We start from the raw sequence: 6,000 nt of genomic DNA, 5'->3' as shown, positions 1-6,000 counted from the left end.
GACTTTGAGGACAAAATATGTATTTGTTAAAAAAATAGATAAAATGGACATCTTTAACAGTCAGATCATAATAGTAATTCTAATCTTCTGGAAAGTAGTCTATGAAATTTACTTTTTTACCACACACCTAAGGGTTAAATGAAATATTGAAATATAGTTGTGCATAGTACATTGGACTATTTTATGTTTCCCTGTAAAGATAAACAATGTAGCTCTACTATTAACTTGGAAAATGTAAAGAATATTGAATATTATAGACCTCAATAAAAATAAAACTATTCTCAACTTGTCAGTTAAAACATCTAGATATCACAATTTATATGACTAAATCTCTGACTCTGTGTCTGTCTCTGTCTCTCTCTCTCTCTCTCTCTCTCTCTCTCTCTCTCTCTCTCTCTCTCTCTCTTATGAGAGAATGTTGGCAGAATAACTCATTTTAGGAATCTGATATATTTTTTAAATATTTTGATCATTTTTCCTTCTATTAGATATTTCTTCCCCTCTTTTCCTGTCTGCAAAAGTCTATTTTCTAGAATCTTGTACACTCTTCTTTAACTAAATAGGTTGGCCATGTAAGAGAAACTAAGTGATATTTACACATGAGTCTAGTTTATTTCCCTTAATGGTTTCCAGTTCCATCACTGTCCTGAAAATAACATAATTTCATTGTTCTTTATGGCTGAATAATATTCATATTCCATGTGTATGCTTATATATTATATATATATATATATATATGTAATAAACATGTATATAATCACATTTCTTCAAAATTCATACACCCACAGTCATCTAAATTGTTTCTATAGCCCATCTGTTAATGGCATCACTATTAATATGAATATGCATGAATGCTTTCTTTAATTTTGGAGGGAATGTACCTAGGAAAAATATAGCTGGATTATATGGTGCTTCTACTTCTAGTTTTTAAGAAATCTCCATACATCTATATTAATTGTGCTAGTTTACATTCTCTTCAGCAAGACAGGAGGGTGAATTTCCCCCATATCTGTATCATAATTCTTTGTTTTTGTAGTCTCAATGATAGTTGTTCTGAGTGTGGGATTGACATATCAAGTTAGTTTTGATTTGCATTTCCTTAATGACTAATGATGTTAAATTTTTTCATTCATTTATTAGTCCTCTTCTTTTGAGAAGTCTCTATTCAGTTCTTTTGTTCTTTTGTCATTTGTTTTGGGAGGAACATTTTAATTTTTTTTTACATATTCTACATATTAGTCACCTAATAGAGGTATAGCAAGCAGCAATCTTTTTTCTCCCATTTTAGGTCCCTCCGTTGCTTCACTCACTGTGTTATAGTTTCTATTGGTTGATTTTTGGAATTATTTCACCAACTATTGAAGTTCTGACAAGTAAGTCTTTGCCTGTGGCTATAGCTTAAATTTTTTCTCTTACAATATCTTCCAGGTGTTTCAAAATGTCTAGTTTTATATACAAGTTTTTGAGTCATTTTGTCTTGACTTTCGTACATGCTAAGAGATACAGATCTACCTTAAATTTTTTGGCACGTGAGCAACCAGTTTTCTAGAATCATTTGTTAAAGAGGTTGTCTTTTCTCTCCTATGTTTTTGGCACCTTTGTTGAAAATCAGATGGTTATCACTGCATGGATTTGTATTGGTTTCTTTTGCTCTATTCCTTTAGGGACATTTGCTTCAACTACCACTATATTATTCAAAAATGGTCAATGCTTGTTGGAGACCACTATGAAATGGCTCTGAGAAAGATTTCAATTTTACTAATTGGCTTTCTATGTTTATGTATGAGTCTGTCGTAGGCCTAGGCCTCTTGCCTGGCGAAAGGAGCTGATTCATAGTAAGTGATCCTGAATGAATCACTGGTCCTGGCTGAGGCCAGTAGTGGCCTGTGAGGCCAGAGATATCTCAAAGGGCAAGATAAGGCCACAGCTGTGGACACTCTGGCTCCAACCCCAATTAATAAGGTAGAGACTGCAGTTGCAAAGATTACTCCTACAGTCTCACCTCTACCATGTCTTCATGATAAGACAGTGCTACTGAATTGACTTGATTCATTACTTGGAGAAGTCCTTGAAGTGACTCCCAAAGTCCTGCTCATTGCCTGTGCTTTCCTCAGTTTCTCTTCTCTTTGTCCTTGGTCTTAACATAAGTGGACTGCTCAAGAGAATCCTTTGTCTTTATGCTCAAAGCCTGGAGCTTAATTAAAGGGTTTTGACCCTTCTGAAGACCTAAAAGTCATACAATTTGTGTCTTTTTATGTAACTTCTGCTGTACACTTGTTTGGGAGTTTGGGGATCTAGGTCAGAACCTGATAACTGGCACCCATAACAGGGTTTTTAAATCTTTGCTCTGGGCACTTATAGACTGAATAATTCTGCCCACAGTGGAAAGTTTTGGATATGGAGAAGGCCTTCACAGGATGAAAACTTCAACAGGGACAGCAAGTGAGAAAAGAGGGAAGAAAAAGGGTGAGTCTTCCCACTGTGAAAAGCCATTTTTTCTGGGAGTAAAATATGGGGCAAAAGGCTTCAGCCAAGGAGCAAAGGTATTTACAACTGCTCCAAAGCCTACTTAAATGCTCAGGGGCTCCTGTGCCAAAGACAGATTTAACAAAATTGTTAAAAGGGGTAACCAAATATAATCCATGGTTTCCTCAAATAGGCATTATAGTGATTGATATACAAATAATTTCCCCTGAGACATTCTTAACTTGGAATCTGGTCAGGTCAGTTTTAAATCTCTTAAAGAGCTCACAGTCTGCAGACTCTGATTCGGACACAGAAGGAACAGAGCTCCCTGCTGAGTTATCTGCCACCAAAACAAAATCTCTAGAACTATTATCTCAGTAGGATCCAGAGCCTTTACAAAAAATATCTCATAGGGTTCTATCCAGAAACTTACAGGTACTGTGGGAAGAGGTAATCACAAAGGGAGCAAATAATACCCTCCCTGCTTGTTTCCCAGTGGAATTGTAACAGATGATAATGATCAGGAAGGAGTATTTTATTCATAAGCCTTTTGAAATACAACTGCTAAAATATCTTAAAATCTGGTTAACAATGGAGTCCATAGTCCATTTACTGTGGGACTCTTACAAAATGTTTTGGATGCATATCAATTGACACCTTACAAAATGTTTTGGATGCATATCAATTGACATCTTATGATATCAAACATTTGGCACAAACACGCCTGTCTCCTGCACATTTCCTTCATTTTGATGCAAAGCTGAAAACTTTTGTCTCAGAGCAGGCTCATAAAAATAGAACCAGTTCCAATCCATGGCCAGCAGTTAATGAAGAAATGCTTTCTGGAACAGGAATTTGGGGTCCCCACCTGAAGGAACAGTTGGTCTTGTGCTGGGGAAGGCTGATCTAAATTTAAAAGGAATAACTATTATGCCTAGTGTGATTGATGGTGATTGTAGAGATGAAATACAAGTTCTGTATTACATGTGCTATGGATTTCTGGGTTTTTGAACAGGGAGACTATGTGGTGCAGTTGATTTTGTTATCTATGGAGAAGCCTTCTTCTGTTAAGTATAGACAGCTAAGGAGGGAGCAAGGCCCTCAGAGCAAAACTACAGAAGAGAAAATTATTTTACACAGGAAGTGACTAAAAATAGTCCTATGTGTTTTATAAAAATTAATGGGAAATACTTTGAGGGTCTGATAGACACTGGTGCAGATGTGCCTGTAATTGCAGTAGAACAATGGCCTTCCACATGGCCAACACAAAGGGCCCCTACATCCTTTATTGGTCTGGGAACCCTTCAGCATGTTTTACAGAGAGCCTCATCTTTGCCTTATAAGGGACTGGACCAAAAAAAGGGTTGCTTTTTACCTTATGTGGCACCTATTCCAGGTAACTTGTGGGGAAGAGATTTATTACAAAAGTAGAAATTAGTGCTGACTAGTGATTCTGATTTTAAAGATGAACAAATGAATTTCAATTTGGAAACTGAACAAATAAATTCAGATCCTAAAATTAAGAAAATGATGATTAAAATGGGATATCAAAAAGTCAAAGGACTAGCAAAAAACTTACAGGGAATCAAAGAGCCTATTAAAATTACACCTAAAGGTGTCAGGCAAGGTATTGGATATCAGCAGGTTTTTTGACAAGGGCCACCGATACTTCTCCCCCCCCCCAACAGCTCTGCAATTACAATGAAAAACTAAGGGGCCTGTTTGGGTAGATCCATGGTCTCTTAAAAAGGCGAAGCTAACTCAATTACACAAATTAGTTGAAGAGCAATTACTGCAAGGCCATTTAGAAAGCTCAGTTAGCCCTTGGAATACTCCTGTTTTGTTAATCCAAAGAAGTCAGGCAAGTGGAAGTTGTTACAGGATTTAAGAGCTGTAAATGCCGCTTACTTCCCATAGGAGCACTGCAGCCAAGACTACCAAATTCAACTGCAGTTCCTAGAGACTGACATCTAGTCATAATTGATTTAAAAGAGTGCTTTCTAACATTGTCATTTTTTCCCACAGATAGACCAAGTTTTACATTTTCCATGCTTAATTTAAACTTAAAAAGATCAATATAGCCAATAATGAGGAAGCAAGGTTATGCTGGTGTCTTAACAGGTTAAAGATCCACAAGATATACACAGCAATGGTGGGAGACACAACCAATGCTGAGGACAGATTCGGTGATGGCTCCACAAACCTGGGCCCAAGGAGACCTGCAAATCATCCAGAAAATTGACCTCCACCTCCCCCCAAGAGACCAGGAAAAATGACAAGTGATCCAGTGGAACAATATCCAACAATGATCCATGAGGCTAGAAATATAGTCACCAGAAGGGGATTCCACCAATCCCTAAAAATCTTTTGGTTGCCTTAATGGCCCTGCTGGCCATATCTGTATATATGACAGCTGTCTCAGGAATAGAGTATTGGACTTACGTCCCTAATCCACCATTACTCAGACCTATTACATGGGCAGATTCTCCACCTGAGATTTATCATAAACTAGACTTGACTGCCTAAATTGTGCCATTACAAAGCCACTCATTTCTGCATGGCTCCCTTGCCTTATAACAAATCTATACATCCTTGGGAGGATATAAAGAAACATATACAAGGAGGTATCCATCAAAATATTCCTATGGATAGTGATGTACTCCAGAAGGAGGTTGTGTCAATGTGCCAAAAAATCCAAAAATTTGATGAACAAATTCAAGATTGGGACAAATTTTCTGATGCTTTAGATCAACTGAATCCATTCAACTATCTGAAGGCACATTTCTGGCTTTATGATGGTATTCTTGGAGTAATCTGTGTGTTTCTCCTTATTCTACTTATAGCCTGTTGAAGAAGAGCCAAGAGGGGCTGACACCTAGACAACATTAAACCATGCCTCACCCTGATCCAGCTGTTGTTACAAAAACAAAATGGAGAAAATTTTGGAGACCACTGTGAAGTGAAGTGGCTCTCCCCAGGATTTCAATTTTACTAATTGGCTTTCTATGTTTATGTGTGAGTCTGTCCTAGGCCTAGGCCTCTTGCCTGGTGAAAGGAGCTGATTCATAGTAAGTGAACCTGCATAAATCACTGGTCCTGGCTGAGGCCAGTAGTGGCCTGTGAGGCCAGAGATATCTCAAAGGGCAAGATAAGGTCACAGCTGTGGACACTGTCTCCAACTGCAATTAACAAGGTAGAGACTGCAGTTGCAAAGATTACTCCTACAGTCTCACTTCTACCAGGTCTTCATGATAAGAAAGTGCTACTGAATTGACTTGATTCATTTCTTGGAATAGTCCTTGAAGTGACTCCCAAGGTCCTGCTCATTCCCTGCACTTTCCTCAATTTCTATGTCCTTTGTCCTTGGTCCTAATGTTAGTGGACTGATCCAGAGAACGTTTTGTCTTTACCTTTGAAGCCTTGAGCTTAATTAAAGGGGTTTGACACTCCTGGAGCCCTAAGAATCATACAATTTGTCTCTTTTTATTTAAGCTCAAATGTATACTCATTTTGGCGCTCAGGGATCTAGGTCAA

The sequence above is a fragment of the Cavia porcellus genome, unplaced genomic scaffold (assembly GCF_034190915.1).
Source record: "Cavia porcellus strain 051 isolate PalLab524CR breed Dunkin Hartley unplaced genomic scaffold, mCavPor4.1 scaffold_15, whole genome shotgun sequence".
NCBI classification, from domain to species: Eukaryota; Metazoa; Chordata; class Mammalia; order Rodentia; family Caviidae; genus Cavia; species Cavia porcellus.
Note: the sequence above shows the minus strand (reverse complement) of the source record.